The sequence below is a fragment of the Rhinopithecus roxellana genome, unplaced genomic scaffold (genome assembly GCF_007565055.1).
Source record: "Rhinopithecus roxellana isolate Shanxi Qingling unplaced genomic scaffold, ASM756505v1 contig4171, whole genome shotgun sequence".
Lineage (NCBI taxonomy): Eukaryota > Metazoa > Chordata > Mammalia > Primates > Cercopithecidae > Rhinopithecus > Rhinopithecus roxellana.
The window spans coordinates 21,209-40,979 of record NW_022143049.1 but is presented as its reverse complement, the minus strand read 5'-3'; the positions used below and the strand labels follow the sequence as shown (position 1 = coordinate 40,979).

At 54.1% G+C, this 19,771-nt stretch overlaps 1 pseudogene; it reads right to left on the bottom strand.

Moving 5' to 3' along the window:
- Window positions 1–6,156: 6,156 nt before the first annotated feature.
- Window positions 6,157–19,771, bottom strand: part of LOC104671207 — a 28,030-nt pseudogene continuing 14,415 nt past the window's right edge.

Sequence of the window (19,771 nt, the reverse complement as noted above, 5' to 3'; positions counted from 1 at the left end):
CCCTCTTTGTGTATTTCTGACTCAACATTGAGTCTGCGTTTGGCTCTCCAGGAGACAGAGCCTGTGTGGACACTGAGCAAGGTCAGAGCTGCAAGCATGTGCACATCGGGGGCAAGGGAGCTGCCAGGGGTGTGAGAACGGGGTTTCAGCGTCAATCGGAGCTGCTTTCCTGGCAAATGTACTCATAAGCTATCCTGGCAACATTTGCTTTTCACAAAGAGTCGATCAGGCAGTGGGGGCAGCAGGCGGTGTTGCCAGAAGCTTGGAACTGATGGGCAGCAGAGAAGGGGAGAGGCCACGACCTTGGGGTGGTCAGCAGTGCCAGGTGTCTGCCCTCCAGGCCTCACGCCTGTGATTGTGCAGAGACCGAGCCGACCGGGGCTTGCCGGCCAGTGTGGCTCTCATGCAGGTGATTATCAGGGTGTGCTTTCTATGTAATGTTCCCTCAACCCCATGCCCACCCCCCCCACCAATTTCTGTGCCTAGCAGAAATCATGCTGCGTTTCCTTGATGAAGCCTTGAGTTTCCTATGGAGATGTAGGAATAGCACGATTTGGCTCACGTCAAAATACTTTGCAGTGAAGCTGCACGGAAGAGGATTCTAGGCTTCCATTTGACGTTTTCAACAATGCCTGAGTGTTACAGGACCGTCTTGCTTGTTAAAAAGCACCAGATGAAAAAGGCTACCGGTTAATAAAGGAGACTTTTTACATTAGCACAGAGAGGGTGGCTTGACACAAATTCAGTGTAACGTAGGTGTGTTTGTAAGCCATCAAAGGGACGATCTCTCTGCTGGCGACACATGTTTTCTGGTATTTTCTTTTGTTCTGAGAAAGGATGACTGGCATTCGGTAGAGTCATTCCAGAATTCACCTGGAAGGTGTCCACATGGTGCCTTGTTTTCTCCTGACATTCTGGGCACCACGAGGCATTATTCCTGTCTTCAGCACTAGCAGGAGACTTTTCCTGAACACCTGCTCCTCTTTGGCGTTGTGAGTGTGAAGGGGTCAGAGTGACTTTGTCTTCATGGAGTTTTCAGACACCATGGGGACAGTGTGGCACGAGTGTGGGGCTCGGGTGAGATGGAGGCTTTCCCCAGAAAACAGCTGCCGATTCCAGGACGGCCCTCGACCCCTCCTCCCCCTGTTCCTCTGCGTCATGTCTGAATTAAGGTTGTTCTATCATAGCGGGGGTGTCATGTTAACTGGAAGAGTGCTTTTTAACTGCTCAGTAAGTAAATTAATGGTACATTTGTCAAGGACAGTGAGGTTTGATTTGATGAATCCAGTGGGGTAAAGGAGAAGGGGCTTGGCTGGGGGGGGGGATGTGTGTGATGGGAGCAGAATGGAGCAGCCATGCAGGCTGTTGGGATGGAGGTGCCGCGCCCGCATTTCCATGGGGTCCGTCGCTGTTTGTGCCACTAGACCTGAACTTCTGTCTCTACTTCTAACACCCGCATAGTGAGGAAACCCCTGATGGGCCTGAGTTGTTACTTCCCATGGACATCGCTAGGAAGTTCCCCGGACGCCTCTCCTGGCTGGTGACGGTCCCGGGCCTGGACACTGGGTTTGTCCTGAGTTGTTTCTTCTTGTGGCCATCGCTGGGAAGTGCCCCAGATTCCTCTCCTGGCTGGTGACGGTCCCGGGCCTGGACACTGGGTTCGTCCTGAGCTCTGGGAGGGGCTTGGACTCCATGCGCAGCAGGCACCTGCGGATCCCTTTGGACGTGAGATGTCCCTCTCCCCCCCTTGGCTTTTGGGAGCCACCTTGCAGGGGGGTGAGGCACCCCCCGAGAGGTGGGGACCAATAGCCACCCCCCTCCCCCCCTTGGCTATTGGGAGCCACCTCGCAGGGGGGTGAGGCAACCCCCGCGAGGTGGGGACCAATAGCCACCCCCCCCCTGGCTATTGGGAGTCATGGTGGACTCACTGCCTGTTTAGGATATTGTGGGTATTATCATCTCACCCTCTGGAAATTATGACCTCTTTCACAGAGGGGTGTACAACTTCAGTGTATTGCTCAGGGATCAATGATATAATTAATTATTAAACATCAACAATCGAATTAATTATCAACACTATCAATTACCATTACCATTATTAATAATTTTATATAGATGATGATGATGCCTAAAATTAACTTTTAATATTAATATCATTTATCAATATCATTAATTCTTAACATTAATTATTTTATTGCCAGCATCCCTCAGTATTGATTTAAGTAACATTAATTGTTGATATAATATTTATTATTAATGTTAATATTATTAATTATTAAGACTAATCATTATCATTTTTAACCAGTGTGTATCTTTATCTTGTCATCATTAATATCGGTGATTACTATTAATTTTATTATATTTATTAATATTAATAATTAATATACTTGTTCCTGATATCCGGCGGGGAGAAGATGATATTACTCCCCATGTCATAGAAAGTGTACACTCCTCTGTGATGTTATTCCTAATAGCCAGGGTTAGAGGATGACATTATTGAAACTACCGCAGTGTGTGTACTTACCTTCGATCATCTTGTTCCTTCTATCCAGGGTGCGAGAGGATGATATTACTCTCAGTATCGCAAGATGCGTGGACCTCCACTGTGTTTTTTCCCTAACATCCAGCCAGGGAGAGGAAGATATTACTAATAGCCAGCCGGGGAGAGGAAGATATTACCCCCAATATCGCAGGGGTGTACACCCCCTTGTGATATTGTTCCTTATATCCTGGGAGGGAGACGATGATACTAGTGGCAATATGGCAGGGGTTTTATACGCCCACTGTGCTATTGTTCCGAATAACATGATATGACTCCCAATATCACGGGGGGGGTTCATCCTCCTGTGATAATGTTTCTTATATTCAGGGGGAGAGGATGATATTACTCCCAGTATCACAGGGGTTGTACACACCTCCTGCGATATTGTTCCTAATATCCCGAAGGGGAGAGCATAATATTACTCTCAATATCTCAGCTGGTATACACCTCCTTTGTAATATTTTTCTTTATATCCGAGATGGGAGAGGATGATAAGACTCCCAATATGGCAAGAAGTGTACAGCCGCCCGGGATGTAGTTCCTAACATCCAGGTGGGGAGAGGATGATATTACTGCCCATATCGCACGAGTTGTAAAACCCCTTTGATATTTTGCCTACGATCCTGAGGGGAAAGGATGATATTACTCCCAATATCAAAGAAAGTGTACACCCCCCGGGACACGACCCCCAATATCCACGTTGGGAGACGATGACTATATGCCCAATATCGCAAGGGATGTACGCAAACCCTGGGATATTTTTTCTTATATCGAGAGTGGGAGAAGACACTATTACTCCCAATAACGCAGGGGCTGTGGTTGTACACCCCTCATGTGATATTGTTCTTAATATCCTAGGAAAGAGAGGATGATACTACACCCAATATCGCAGGGAGTGTACACCCACCCAGTGATGTTGTTCTTAATGTACTCCACCTCCCACCACCAAGGATATCGTTCCTAATATCCAGGGTAAGAAAGGATAACATTATGCCCAATATCGCGGGGCAGTGTCACACACTCTGTGATGTTGTTCCTAGTATCCAAAGGTAGAGACGATGACATTACTGGCCATATCGCAGGGGGTGTACACCCTTCTATGATATTATTTTTGACATTCAGTGGGGGAGAGGATAACATGAATCTCATTATCACGGAAGGTGTACAGACCCGTGATGTAGCTCCTAATGTACAGGGGAAAGAGAAGAATATTGCTCTCAATATCGCAGGGGGTGTAACTACCCTGCCCCCTGTATATTGTTCCTAATATGCAGCGGGGTGGAGGCTGATAGTACTCCCAATATCCCAGAAGGTGCACACACACCTGTGATATAGTTCCTAATATCCAGCGGGAAAGAGGCTGATTTCACTTTCGATATCGCAGTGGGTGTACACCGCCCCCAACCCCGGGGTATCGTTCCTAATATCCAGGCGGGAAGAAGATGACATGGCTGACAATATCGAAGGGGGTGGACACCTCTTCTGTGATATGGTTCCTGATATCCAGGGGGTGAATGGATGATATTACTTCCGATAAAGTAGGAACCGTACAGCCACCCTGGGATTTTGTCCTTAATAAACACAGGGGAGTGGTGATATTACTACCAACATTGCAAGGGGTGTACACCCCTCCTGTGATATTGTTTCTTATATCCAGGAAAGGAGAAGATGGTCTTAGTACCAATATTGAAGAGATATACAACCCCCATGGGATATTGTTCTAAAGATACAGGTTGAAAGAGGATGAGACTCCATCCAATATAACAAGGGGTGTACACCCTCGCCTGTGATATGAATCGTAAAACCTAGAAGAGAGAGAATGACATTGCTTCCAAAAACACACGGGTGTACACCCACCCTGTGATATTGTTCCTGTCATCTAAAGGAAGAGATGATGATACTACTCCCACTACCGGAGAAGGTACACACCTCCCTGTGATATTGTTCCTCATAACTTGTGGGGGAGAGCATGATATTACTTCCAATATGACAGTGGCTTGACACCCAGTCTGTGATATTGGTTCTGCACACCAACTCTGTGCCCCTCGTTTCCCATGCGTTCTCTCCACAGTTTTGGAACCTCGGGGGAGGCTTTGTCTTTGGTTACAGATGAAGAGAGGAAGGGTCTGAGAGGTTAAGCAAGTTTGTTACTGGAAAGGGGTTCCGATCCAGACCCTAAGAGAGGTTTCTTGGATCTCACAGAAGAAAGAATTCGGGGCGAGTCCATCAAGTGAAAGCAAGTTTATTAGGAAAGAAAAGGAATAAAAGAATGGCTACTCTGGCCGGGCGCAGTGGCTCACTCCTGTAATCCTATAACTTTGGGATGCCGAGGCAGGTGGATCACCTGAGGTGAGAAGTTCGAGACCAGCCTGGTCCAACATGGCAAAACCCTGTCTCCACTAAAATACAAAAAATTAACTTGGCGTGGTGGCAGGTGCCTGTAATCCCAGCTACTAGGAAGGCTGAGGCAGGAGAATCGCTTGAACCCAGGAGATGGAGGTTGTAGTGAGCCAAGATCACGCCACTGCATTCCAGTTCGGCCAACAGAGCGAGACTCCATCTCAAAAAAAAAAAAAAAAAAAAAAAGAATGGCTGCTCCATAGGCAGAGTGGCCCCAAAGGCTGCTGGTTGCCCATTTTCATGGTTATTTCTTGATCATATGCTAAACAAGGGTTGGACTATTCATGAGTGTTCCAGGAAAGAGGTGGGCAATTCCCAGAACTGAGAGTTTCTGCCCTCCCTTCTGAGACCATGTAGGGAACCTCCAGATGTTGCATGGCATCTGTAAACTGTCTTGGCGCTGGTGGGAGTGTCTTGTAACAGCTAATGCATTATAATTAGCACATAATGAGCCGTGAGGACAATCACAGGTCACTCTCGTGGCCATCTTGGGTTTGGTGGGCTTTGCCCGGCTTCTTTACTGCAACCTGCTTTATCAGCAAGGTCTTTATGAGCTGTATCTTGTGCCGACCTCCTATCTCATCCTGTGACTAAGAATGCCTAGCCTCCTGGGAATGCGGCCCAGCAGATCTCAGCCTCCCTTTACCCAGCCCCCATTCAAGATGGAGTCGCTCTGGCTCACGTGCCTCTGACAAGTTGGCCTGGGTTGAGTGTTCCCTAGTGTGTGGTTGTTGGAGCTGTTCCTAGGGGTAAGAGGTATTGTCAGTAGGAAACAGGCCTCTGTTAGCCCTGGGGCTGGCACTCTGCCCCAGTATGTCGGCCTCATTTTAGTGGTGACAAAACTGGGGCTCAGAGACATCAACTCCCTCACCCCGAACACCCAGACTGTGCGTGGTGGGCTGGGGTTTGAATGTGGGGCTTGAAGACCCATCATCTCCTCTGGTCCCCCAGTCTCTGCTGCCCAAGAGGAACAGGATCCCAGGATCCAGTCCCCTCATGGCACCAGCCAGGGTGGGTGGAGATGGGGAGGCACAGTTCCAAAGCCCCCCGGACTCTGAGGCAGGTCGGGGGCCGAGAGCAACCCGGACCTGCGGACCCCACCCCGAGAAGAGTGGCTGCATGCCCGGCCCAGCGGGCAGGAGATCTGTGTCCTCAGTAAACGTGACGGCGCTTCCCGCTCCTCCAGCCAGGCTGTGCTGTCTTCACGTTTCCAATCATGCGGCCTCCTCTCCAATTCCCAAGCCCAACCCACAGAGACAGTGATCTGGGGTCCACGTGAGGTTTGTCAGCAGCTCTGACCCGCTGCTTCCCGCCAGCCCCGCGGCCGGTTCTGGAAAGCTCTCTGCTGCCCCCTGGTGGGGAAGCTCGGGGCAGGGCTCTGGCTGCAAGCAAGGGGTCCCAGAACGTCCTGACTCTGTCACCTCTGCTGGGTGGAAAACCAACCCAGGACTGAACCAGTGACACCTGTGGCGCTCCCAGAACCTCCTGGCTCTGTCACCTCTGCTGGGTGGAAAACCAACCCAGGACTGAAGCAGCAGATGTGTGCCTGATTCCTTATTATCAGAGTTCCACCCACTGGCAAGTCTCTCTCCGGGCCTCAGTTTCCCCTTCCATTAAACGAGGGGCTTGGGGGATACCAAGGAGGGGTAACAGCTTAGTGAGGATGGCAGGTTTCTTCTGGGGAGATGAACACGTTTTGAAACTACATGGCGTGAGTGGTTGCACAGGACTGCGAGTGCACAAACGCCACCACATTATTCGCGTTGAAACAGTTAATTGCATGCGATGTGAAAGTCACCTCATTTAAAGTGTTTAAAAGAGGGGCCTGGGAGAGTGCAGTGTATGTGAGAATCACGTGGGACATCCACAGTCTCTGAACCTCGGTTTGCTTGCCATAAACTGGCAAAAAGACCGTGTGAGCTGTGTTCCCTGGGGCCAAGAGATTCCAGGGACTGGGATGAGGGCCGGGGGCCGGAAGGGGAGGGGGCCTGTGGGGACGGCATAGGGGGCAGCCCAGATAAGGCTTTCAATACTGGGTAGCAGCGTCTACACAGGCGGAGATCCCTGCATCTCACTTCCCGCAGGGCTGACCGGTGGCCAGAGGTGGGACTGGCCAGGCTCAGCCCAACCAAATCTGGGAGCAGAGGACACTGAGTGAGGGATCCCCGGGGCCACCCTCACTGGCCTGTGGCTCTCCTGACACCACAAGAGAGGTCCAGGAGCTGACCTTGGGTCCTAATGGGGGACACCTTCCTGGCAGCAAGCTGGCAGGGTGGTGTGGTGGTCAGTGTACTGGGCTCTGTGTCTCCGCCCCTACCTGCTGTGTGACAGTGGGCGAGACACCTAACCTCTCTGTGCCTCTGTTTCTTCAATGGCGAACAGGGGCACTAGCAGCCCCCACATGTGGGCACAGTGGCCTGAAGGATAAAGGCAAGGGCGGCACGAGACCTACAGCAAAAGCTCTGAGCAGGGAGAGCAGGGAGCTGCCCAGGGAGTTCTACCACCATCTCCCCTCTGGCCGCCAAGGAAACCGAGGCTCATGGTGACCTGGCCCAGGTCTGTTGGACTCAGGGTCCTTCTCATCCCCAAGATCAGAGGGCTGCCACCAGGGAAGGAGCTGGCCCCTAGACACCGCCCAGGAAGCACACAGGGAAGGATGCCCTGGGGACTTCAGTATGTTATTGCAAAAAAGCATTTATTGCTATTTGAACCCTGCTTTCATGCCTCCATTTCCCAGAAAATGAGCCACGGGAGACACCAGGAGAGGCAGGAGACCATCCTCCTTGCACAAAACCCACTCCCTCGGATGCTGTCCTCAGCGAGGGTGGCTGGGGCCAACCAGGGGGCCCACCCGCAGAGTGGCAGAGGAGGCAGGTTGACCCTGCAGACATTGAGCACTGTGGCGAAGGTCCTGGCCTTCTGGTAGAAGAAGAGCGACTTCTCGCGGTCCAGGAGGAAGTTGTGGGAGATGGTGGCCGGCCGCGTGTAGGTCTTCAGCTGTGCCCTTCTTGTTGCCCAGGTCCACGGCGGCTGCCAGTGCCAGCTGGTAGTACCCGGCTGCATCAAACCGTTCCTGAAGGGGACAGGCCATGCTCAGCAAAAGGGGGACTCGGAGCCTGTCTTCCCAGAGGCTGTTCCTGTCTCCAGGTCATTCCACATGTCCAGCCAATGCTGGCTCACCCCATGAGCCCTGAAGCCTGTGACACTGCTGTGGTCTCAGCTGCAGGAGTTGGGGACAACCCTGAAACCCCTGGAAGCCTTCCTGACTATCCCTATGCTCCACTCACCCCAAGCCTCTTGCCCCAGTCCCACCCTCTCTGCAGGCAGTGGCTGCTTTCCCCATGGGCTGAGGTCAGGGCAGATCCTGCCTGCTCAGAGAGTTCCATGCAGGACCCGTGGCTCCAAGCCACAGCAGGGGCACAGCGTTGAGTGACCCAGGCTTCCCTCTGGCCCCTGTCCATGCTTGACCATTTCCAGGCCCTCCACGGGCCAGGCCAGGTACAAAACCATCTCACAGGTGTCCTCCCTGGCAATGTTCCCTGAAATATTGACGGAGTGTGACTCCCCAGACATCCACTCCCATTTTCAATGCATCTTTGGCTCAAACTCACCATCCCTGGGTTGGGATGCTGCCTCCCAGACCTCCACCTTGACCCTCCCATCTCCCCCCTGGCTTCTCCCCAGGCGCCTCCTCCACATGGGGGACACCCAAGGGACCTCTCTAAGACCCAGGCCTGGCCTGTCCCTCTTTACCATCTCAAGATGGCTCCCAGGGCCAAGGACAAAGTCCAAGATGCAGCAGTCCATTCCCTCACTGCCCCGCCTCACACACGGAGCAGGGGCGTGAGAAGACCCCGAGTCACCGCCGCTGCTCATCTAATGCCCCCTGGCCCAGCCGAACACTGGACTCTGTGCTGGGTGCATGGCTGAGCCTAACATCCTTGCTCCCAGTCTGAGGGACCTGGGACTGAACACTCACCACAAAGGTGGCCTGGGCTGTGGCAGCGGGAAGCCCAGGAGCCTGTGGGGGGCACAGGAGGCCCCTGACTCAGCTGGGGGTGGGAGGCAAGGGCATCCTGAAGGCGTGGGGGCATCCTAACTAAACAGGAAGGAGCCAGCCAAAGCATGTCTCTGCGTCTGCGTGCCTGTGTGTGCATTTCCATGTGCCTGTAGTGTGTGCAGCAGCTAGTGAGTGGCAGGCTGAGCCAGGACACACCTAATCCACCCTATTCCAGGGCTCACGCTCACGTGGAGACTAAAGGGGACCACATTTTAGAGGCAATCGGCAAGGATGCCCATTTACCCCTGCCTCTCTGCCAGCCTTTCAGGCGCCATCCAGCCCAGGTTTCTCTCCCACTTCTCTGGGCCCTCGGTCCAGAGCCTCCTATACAAGGAGGAAGGTGTGGCCTTAGAAAGACAGCCGCCCTTGGGGAATTCCGAGGGGGCCTCCCTGTGGGAAGCTGGCCTGCACGGACAGCACCGTCACGATGAGGCCCACAGGGCTGTGCACGAGAAGGAGGTGAAGGAGGCCTCTGCCCCTTGACCCCAACCATGGACTTTGGCCTCTCAGGTACTACTTGGCCCTTTCAGTCCTCTTGGGCAGGCAGATGTGGGCGGCAGGCTTGACCAAGAGAGAGAAAGGCCCTCTTCTGGGAGGCCCGTGCCCTGGGTCCCAGGCGAGCCCCTGAGCAGTGTCCCTCTGGGCCTGACACCTCCCTGTCTGGCTGGGACTTGGGAGGCCACAGGGACCGCTTCTGACCACCAGGTGTCGCCAGCACTGGGCGGGGGCCTCCCGGGCAGCCCAGGCCTGTGGTGAGGGATACGGGGCGGGGTATTAGGGCTGCCCCAGCTCCTCATGTTCTAAGGCCCCCGAAATCTCGGTCCCTGGACTGGAGCGCCCTGGCCCCTCAGCCCATAAGGAGGACTTTGGTGGTGCCAGTGTGATGCTGAGGAGGGGCGGGTGCCTGCTGGGCAGAGGGGTGGAGACACCCCAGGTCTGAGTCTGCCAGTCCCAGCTCTCCACCCCTGCAGGGCTGGGGGCAGAGGGAGCACAGCACCTCCCCTCGAGACAGACCTGACCCAGCAAGGTCTCAGCCTGGCTGGCTGGGGCCCCGCCCCACTGCACCTGCCGTGAGCTGGGGTTCCCCTGTCTGTGAACCCGATGGTAAGACACCGGTCCCACCCCACCCTTCCTGGGTGATGTGAAGATTCCAGGTGTCTCGGGACTCCAGGAAGGAGTTGCTCAGTGCAGGCTGGCACCCTGGGCAGGCTTCCTAGAGGAGGCACCGGCATTTGGGTTGGATCTTGCAATGTGGATTCAATATGAGGATGATGCCGTCCTCCAAAATGTCCTTCTCCCGACCCTGTTTTCTTTGTTAAATGCAACTTGACACTTGACTGACAAGACTCAGTTTGGTGTCACCTCCTCCAGGAGGGCCCCCCTGACTACAATCCCCCTTCTTTACCCAGAAGCCACCATTGTCCGCTCATGTGTCAGTCTCCTTGGCTGAGACTGAGTTCTTGAGGGTGGGGCCTGGCCAGCTTGGGAGCTGGGTTGTATCTGCGAAACTTGCGGGCTCCTCCAGCCGCGTGCAGAGCTCCAGGGAGGCCACTGGGCCATTCCTAATGAATGCTGGATCCCAGGCCCCTAGAGTCTGGGTGGAGATCCCACTCCAAGGGGGCTGGAAACACCCCGAGCCCTGCCCCTTCCCGCCGACCTTCAGGTCGTAGAAGATGTCACCGAGCACCAGGTACACCTTCACGTAGTAGAGGGTCTCCTTGTCCAACTCCAGCGGCGAGTTGCAGAGCTATAGGGCCTTGAGGTAGAAGTGCTCCGCCAGCTTGCCATGGCCCAGCAGGTGGTTCAGGGCGGCCAGCCGGTGGTAGGCCACGTGCTCATTCAGCTGGTCCCCTGGGGTGCAGGCATGCAGACCCTGGGCAGCACCTGGCTTGCCTCCAGGCACCTGTGGTCACTTGGCAGCTCTGGCCAGTCCCTTCTGGGTTCCCAGACTCACTTTCCCATCTGCAAAGCAGAACTAATAAGGCCTGCCCCTGTCTACTGTGAGGCTGTGGCAAAGTCGGACTTGGATGGCCCAGCTCTGCCTACACATAGCCACCTGCCTTTGTTCACTGGTTTTAACCAGGGGAGCCCAAAACCCATGCAGTCCAGGTGCTCCCGGGCACCCTGCCTCCATGCAGCCCACAGACGTGACATCCGACTCCTCCTGGGTGTGTCACGATCAGAGCCCCTTACCTTGGGGAGTCACCGCATGCCTGAGCTCCAGGTCCCCCCACAGATGACACAAACCCACCTAGGCTGTCTCTGATGTCCTCCCCTTTTCAGGGCGAGTGCTGTGGAGCCTGCATTCAATACATTCCCACACAGCTGCACACCTACTCTGTACTGGGTCCCAAGGCACAAGGCGTTGGGGCATGCGGCCGGCCCAGGGTTCCCTGTCTCTGGAGGAGGACAGACGACCCGGCACAGCACCAGGGGATGCCTGTGCTTAAGGGGTAGGCTGCTGGAAGGGGAACTGGGATTTCATCAGCCAGAGAGCTGTGTGGTTGATGAGGGTGGGAAGAGCACAAGACAAAGGGAATGTGCCACTCAGCCTGGCACATACAGGGACCGAGATGCCTGGCATGTCTGGAAGGCAGAGGGCACACTGGGTGGCCCTTGCGGTCAGCAGCGGGAAGAGACAGAGAAAGCAGAGCTCAGCACTGTGTGAGAGACCTCGGGCTGTGCCGCACGGCCGGACAGAGAAGCCAGCTGGGCAGATCTGCCTGCCTGGACAGGAGACCAGGAAAATCCAGCAGCTGTTTCAGCTCCTGACCTACAGACCTGGAGGCTGGGCTCTGGCAAAGTGTGGATCCTGGCAGGGCAGGGACTCAGGGGACTTATCCCAGAGTGATGCTGAGTGCTAGGGCCATGTGGGCAACCTCCAAGCCCTCCTGGGGCTCCTCCAGCATGGCCAGCAGTGCCACCAGCTTGTTGCACAGCTGCAGCTGCGGCTCCGCCTTGCGGTTGCCCATAGTCACTGCCAGGGGCAGGGCCCAGTCCTACCACACAGGCAGGTGGGGTCAGGTTTTCCGCAGCACCCACCTTGACAAGCGCCTTCCTCAGAGCTCAAACATGTGCTTGGAGCATCCCACACCCCAGTTACCCCTGCACGTCTGCAGAGCCCTGTGCTCTGGGATAACGCACGGTTCAGACATCCAAGTTGGGGGTTGAAGAGTCACCTGAGGCCCATCTAGCTACACCCGGCAGCCTCAGACCAGCCTCTCCCACCTGGGCACCGGGGGTCTGACTGGGGGGAGCCAGCACTCCTCTCTGCTCTAAAAACACATTTATCTGTGCCCAGGGCTGAGCCACACCGTGAGCTCAGAGGAAGGGAGAAGCCATCCCCGTTTCGGGGTACAGGCAGACTTGGGCCCTGGCCCTCCCACTGAGATGCTGTGTGTCCTTTGACATGTCCCTGTGCCTCTCTGAGCCTCAGCTTCCTCATCTGGAAGATGGGGACAGGACTTCCTACTCATGGTTGCTTGAGATCATCAGGTGCAAGGGTAGAGCCACTGTCATGTCCAGACCCGAGCGTTTGTCCCGGGCAGGGGCACAGTCAATATCATTCCCGGTGAGACAACTAGGCAAGGGTAGAGCCATTGCCATGTCCAGGCCCAAGCCTTTTTCCCGGGCAGGGGCACAGTCAATATCATTCCCGGTGAGACCACTGGGAAACGAAGCATGTGCATGGGTGGCCTTGCCTCCAGGTGGGAGGCCTCTGCCCTGCCACACCTGTGCCTCAGCCCTCCAGGTGCCCCCCTGAGGCCCACTCACATCAGCCCACAGGCCAGCTCACCCGGTAGAAGGACATGGCTTTCTCCCGCTCCCAGGCCTCATTGAAGAAGATGTCTCCAGCTGCTTCAAACGGCTCCAGCCCCAGGTTGAAGTCGCCTGTGTACAGGACCACATTCTGTGCCACCTGAAAGGAGCAGAAGTTCCCTTAAGACCCACACCTGGCGAGGTGGCCACACCCACCTTCGCCAGCCTCCTTCCTCACACTGCAGGTACACCTGAGCATTTTTCAGACCTGTGCATTAGGGCTGCCCCACCACTGGCATGAGGACAATGAACTGATGCACCCCAGTGCCAGGAGGTGACTGAGCAGCTGCAGCCCAGGAGCCCGACACCTGTGAATTCTACCACCAGGGCTAGCCCTAGCCCACCCCCCACACTCAAACAGTCTCTGTGGCCCCCAGATTGCTGGGAGCCCATCCCCTGGTTCCTTTCTGCGTTGCCACATCCCTGCCGCAGCTCAGGGCTGCACATCAACAGTGTTTGTGGGTGGACCTGGTCCCCTCTTGGCCATGAGCTCTTGATCCTTCTCCTCAGCTCAAGGAGGTATACAGCAGGTGCTCAATAATGAAAGCTTCACCAGGCTCGTGGGCTTCACAATTTGTTCCAGATCACACTGTGTTTGGGAAAGCCTCTGAAAACAGCTGCTATGATAGGTTCATTTTGTAAGGAGATGTGCCACGTGTCGCTTGGAGCACGTTCTTCTGTGTGTTAACTGAGTGGTCACATTATTTGAGCATGTGCTGTATACCAGCAGGTGCTAGGCACTGTGAGGGGCCACGCCTCTGCCCTCAGGGAGAAGATGCTGGCCACTGGGGGAGGATGTGAGGGAACCAGTTGGAGGGAGGGAAAAGGCACACAACAGGTGCTCAGCAGTGGCTTAGGAATGAGTGGATGGATGGATGAATGGATGAGCAGATGTATAGACACATGGATGGATGGATGGGTGTGTGAATAGATGAATGTTTGGGTGGATGGATGGATGGATGAGTGGATGGATGGGTGGGTGGGTGGGTGGTTGGAATGATGTGTGTATGTCTGTATGTATGGGTGGGTAGATGATGTATGTACATATGGATGGATAGATGGTGGATAGACCAATGTATGGATAAACAAATGGACAGATAGATGAATGGAGGGATGGATTAATAGGTAGATTGGTGGGTGGATGGATGAATGATGGATGGAGGGATGGATGAATGATGGATAGAAGGATGGAAGGAGGAACGGGTGAATGGATGGATGAATGGACAGATGGATGGATGGATAAGTGGGTGGATGGAGAGATGGACAGATGGATGGATGGATGGATGAATAGGAGGTGAGTGGATGGATGATGGAAGGATGGATGAATGAGTGGATGGACGGACGAACAGGTGGATGGATGGTGGCTGAATGGATGGATAAAAGAACGGATGGATGATGGATGGAAGGATGAATAGGTGAATGGATGGATGATAAAAGGATGGATGATGGATGGATGAGAGGATGAGGAGGTGAGTGGATGAATGATGGAAGGATGAATGGATGATGGATGCATGGGAGAATGAACAGGTGAATGGATGGAAGAATGGATGGAGGGATGGATGAACAGGTGAATGGATGGATGGATGGGTGGGTGAATGGATGGATGATAAGAGGATGGATGATGAATGAATGGATGGAAGATGGTTGGATGGATAGAAGGATGAACAGCTGAATGGATGGATGATGGAAAGATGGATGGATGGATGGACAAACAGGTGAATGGATGGAAGAAGAGGTGACCAGATGAATGAATGAATGATGGATGGATGGATGGATGATGGATGGATAGAATGATGAAAAGTTGGATGGATGATGGAAAGATAGATGGAAGGATGGGTGGATGGATGAACAGGTGAATGGATGGACAGGTGAATGGATGGATGATAAAAGGATGGATGGATGGGTGGAAAGATGAACAGGTGAATGGATGGATGGAAGGACCCACAGGTGTATGGGAAGATGATGAAAGAATGGATGGATGGATGAATGGATAATGAATGGATGGATGGAAGGATGAACAGGTAAACAGATAGATGATGGAAGGATGAATGGATGGGTGGATGGACAGGTGAATGGATGGATAGACGGGTGAATAGATGGATGATAAAAGGATGGATGAATGATGGATGGATGAAAGGACGGATGGATGATGGATGGATGGATGGATGATGGATAGATGGATGGAAGGATGGACAGGTAAATAGATGATGGAAGGATGAACGGATGGATGGATGGACAGAGAGTGAACAGCACAGGGGCCCTCCTGCATCCCTTGCCACTCACCTGGATGTACAGGTTCACCAGCTTGCTCTGCCGCAGGATGTAGTAGATCTTCCCTGCTTGCAGCCAGGCATGCGCCTCCTCTTTCTTCTGGAGGTCAATGAAAATCCCCAGACTTCGTTTGGTGTAGTCCAGAGTGGATCTGTAGGTCCTGGAATCAGACACAGGTGTCAGAACAAGGGCTCTCATCCTCCTGGAACCAGTCTGCCTCCTCCCGTGGGTCTGGTGACAGATGAATCTGGCATGTGAGGACTGCAAACGGCCCTCTTGTGTGTGCAGTGTTCTGCCCTTCCCAGGCTGCTGGGAGGGCCAGGGTGAACACACATGGCATGGAAAAGATGAAGGACATCCTTCTGAGGGAATCAAGCATCATGCTGCCCTGTGGCAGGAGGAGTGTGCTAGTCCATCTCCCCTGCCTCCCAGACATGGCCTGTGTCTTCTCCAGATGCACCAGGAGCCGTTAGTGTTCAGAGGCTATCTAGGCCGATGGTTCTCAAGGTGTGCAGGCATCACAGTCACTCGGAGGCCTGTCTGTATAGCTTGCTGGCCCTGCCCCCAGAGCTTCCGGCTCCACAGGCTTGGAGCAGGCCCCAGAACTCCCACTTGCCACAAGCTCCTAGATGATATAGATGCTGCTCTGCTGGTCCAGGGACTACACTTTGAGAAGCATGGCTCTGGCACACTGACCCATTTTCCTTCTGTGAACCTGAGGCCAAGACTGGAGCCAGTCTCCCGGGCCCCCATGGAATCTAGCTCCTTCCCCGCTCTCTCAGTAAGCCTGACACTTGAGGGGCTGTGACTGCAGCAATGTCACCAGGCCCTGTGGGTGGGGTGGCCAGGGCCATGGTTACCCCACCAGGTCAAGATGCTCGGGGGAAGCCGAGTGGGCCACATATGGGACGTGAGACCTTGAAACCCTGCCCCAGGGAAGCAGGTGACACAGTTGGCTCTGTCTTCTGTGGGAGAGAAGCCACAGGTGGCTGCTGTGGTCACATTTAAGGGGACAGATGAAGGCCAGGAGTGAAGACTCGGGGCAGGCAGAGGTCAGATGACAAAAGCCACCATAGTAGGAAGAACAGCCCAGAGTGCACGTACTGCCTCTGCTGGGGTTGAGATAACCTTTGACCCAAAAAGCGAGGCTCAAGCTGGGACTCACGAGCCAGCAGCAGCCCTGGGATGACCCCAGACCCACCAGCTCAAAGAATCTGATGCCAAGGAACCAAATGATCAAAAGGGAAGGGGCTGATGGGGCCCTGGGCCAGCTTCCCTGTGCCCCTCCCTGCCCTGCCCCCCCCAGCCCCCTTGTCCCCCTCCACACCCCCACCACTGCAAAGCCAGCCCTCACCACTCGGTGCCCAGGGACAGGTAGAGCTGACTGATGGTCTCCAGGAGCTGCCCTCTCCAGCACCTTGTCGGTCACCTTGCGGGCCAAGGAGAGCTGGAACTCGTGGTAGATGACACACTGGGCCTCGCTGGGCATGACGACGCTGTAGAAGTAGCCCAGCCACTGGACGGTCCGCAGCTGGCCTGGGCAGAAGACAAAACGGAAGATGTCAGCCTCCCACCATCGAAGCGAGGCTGGCTGGGCTCGGAGGCCCCTGTGCTGTGCTTGTCTCTTTCACACCCCTGTGAACCTGGGCCCCATAGGCGGGGAGCCTGAGCTCAGACAGGCCATGTACCTGTACAAGGGCAGACAACGACCACACCGTGACATGGGCACAGCTTGGTGCAGATGTTCATGGTAGAGGCCGGCCTTCTTGACAACTCCCAGGGCCGAGGTCCTGACCAGGCTCGGCCCCTGCACCGGGCCATCTATTTCTGCTTCACAAAGTCCCTCTGGCGAGGACCAGGGCCGCCTTCAGCCTGAGCTGATGAGGCCAGGGGCACAAGTAGCCCCTGTCGCAGATGGAACCCTGAGAGAGCAAAGCCAAGCGTCATGTCTGCCACACATGGCATCATGTTGGGGGAATGGGGTTCAAAGCCAGCCCCTGGTGTTCCCACACATGCTTCTCTCATGCAACCAGACTCCAAAACCATAGGCTCACTGGCCTCTCCCAAAACCACGATGCTGGGAACAGTGGAAAGCTTCTGATTTTCTAGTGTCAGAAACATTCCGAAGATTAACACCGGAAACCAGGTAGGCCGAATGGACATGTGTCACACACGCCACCCAACAACAGCTGAATACACAGTCCCCTCGAGCGCCTATGGGACATTCCCAATGACAGACCATGTGCCAGGCCACAAAACGAGCCTCAGTGAATGGAGAAGGACTGAGACCAAAGCAGAGGTGTTCTTCAGCTGTACTGGCACGAAACTGGAAGGCAACAGTGAAGAAAACGTGGGAAATTCAAAAATATGTGGAAATTACACACTCCTAAACAACCAGTGAGTCAAAGAAGAGACCATCAGGGAAACTGAAAACTAATTTGAGAAGAATGTGAACAAATGCACAGCCCGGGCCAGCATGGTGGGAGGCCGAGGCGGGAGGATCGCTTGAGTCCAGGAGTTTGAGATCAGCCTGGGAAAAATGGTGAAACCTCGTCTCTATAAAAAAATACAAAAATTAGCCAGGTGTGGTGGTGCACATCTGTAATCCCAGCTACTCAGGAAGCTGAGGCATGAGAATGGCTTGAACCTGGGTAGAAGTTGCAGTGAGCCAAGATTGCACCACTGCACCCCAGCCTGGGCAATGGAGCAAAACCTAAAAAAAAAAAAAAAAAAATAGCACAGCATATCAAAAACTCCAAGATGCAGCTAAGGCAGTGCTGAAAGGGAAATTTATAACTGTAAATGTTTACATTCAAAGAAAGAAGAAAAATCTCAAATCAAAAACCTAACCTTCCACCTTGAGAAACTAGAAAATGAACTAAACCCAAAATGAATAAAAGGAAGAAAATAATAAACGTGAGAGTGGAAATGGGAAGTAAAAATACAGAGAATGGAAAAACAAAAGAGATAGTCAACAGAACCAAAAGTGGGTTTTTTGAAAATAATAACAAAATTGACAAGTCTTTCACCAGACTGACCAAGAAAAGAAAGATGGGACAAAAATGAATCAAATCAGAGACTGAGCACCATGGCTCACGCCTGTCATCCCAGCGCTTTGTGAGGCCGAGGTGGAAGGATCGCTGAGGCCAGCATTCAAGACCAGCCTGGGGGAACATGATGAGACCCCATCTCTAATAAAAATAAATGAATAAACAATGACAAACCCAAGTTTCTAAAATCAGAAATGGAAGAGGAAACATTATTGCTGACCTGACAGAAATAAAAGGATTCCATGAAAACACTACAAACCATTGTACACCAACAAATCAGACCATCTAGACACAACAGCCAAACTCCTAGAAGGACACGAACTACCGAAAGTGACTCATAAATGACCCCAAGTAAGCATGTGGGGTATCAACCCCACCCTCGGTCTCCTCGACCGTTCAGCGCAGAGTAGGGAGACAGGGAAGCATGATCTCTATTCCCTGGCCTGCATTTCCAAGTCTGAATCCCCCAGCAGCCTGGGGAGGGCCTTGTTGGAGGAGGTGCCACAGGCTATTGTGCCAGGAGCCACCGGAGGCTGCAGTGGAGGCTGGGGCGCTGAGCTCCTGGAGGGTCTCCTTCCAGTCAGAGAATGTCCCTGGGGAAGAAGCCTGGGTATGAACCCCCCACCCCTCCTTGGGCAGATGTGTGGGACCGGGGCCCCTTCACACGGTCCTTTCCAAAATCTCATCCCTCCTAGGGCCAGGACTGTGTGCCAGGCCTGTGCTGGGAAATGGGCAGTTTTGGCCACAGCCCCTGGGGCTCTGGTCCAGTCCACAGGAGGCACCTCTGAGTGGTCTCACTGTGCCATGACAAAGCGCTGCAAGGCAGAGGGGACTCAACAGTATCCCTTGTCTCAGCCATTTCCCTGGACTCAACTTCCTCATCTATTCTCTGCGGCCTAGATTTCGGACAGCCCTGCCCACCTACTGTCTGTTTACTGCTCAGTGTGCAGTGACTGTTCGATGGCACTCCATGGCTCCCCAGTGCTCTTGGGGAAAAGGCCAAGCCACAGCCTGAGGCCCCAGGCCCTGCTTAGCTCTCCAGAAGAGCTTCTCACCGTCCAGCACCCACCCACCCACTCCCAACTCTGCACCTCCCTGTATGAGCCCTGCTCACTCACCCCCGCTCACACCCCACTTATCCCCGCTCACACTCCCACTCACTCACCACCACTCACTCACCCCCGCTCACACCCCACTCATCCCCGCTCACTCACCACCACTCACTCCCGCTCAAAACCCACTCATCCCCGCTCACTCACCCCCACTTGCTCACCCCTGGGCCTTCACACAGGCTACACCACCAGCCCCTCCCCCCCACCAGCCCCTCATCCACACCTATTACTTGCCTAAATCCTCTCAACCCTCTGGTACCAGACTAAAGAGGCTTCCCTAACCTGGGGCCAAGTGCTGCCCCGCCATCACGCCACTCACCCTTTTGTGGCTTCTCTGGCCTAAAGCTCACGTTCCCACGCTCAGCACCTGCTTCCCGAGGACCCCACAAGCTCCATTTGTGGGTGGAGCCTGGCACACTCTGCACGAGCTGCTTTTGCATGAACTGCTCTGTGGCCTTGGGCAATCACCCGCCCCTGTGTCCTCTGTGAAGTGGGATGACAGGTGTGCAGGGCTGCC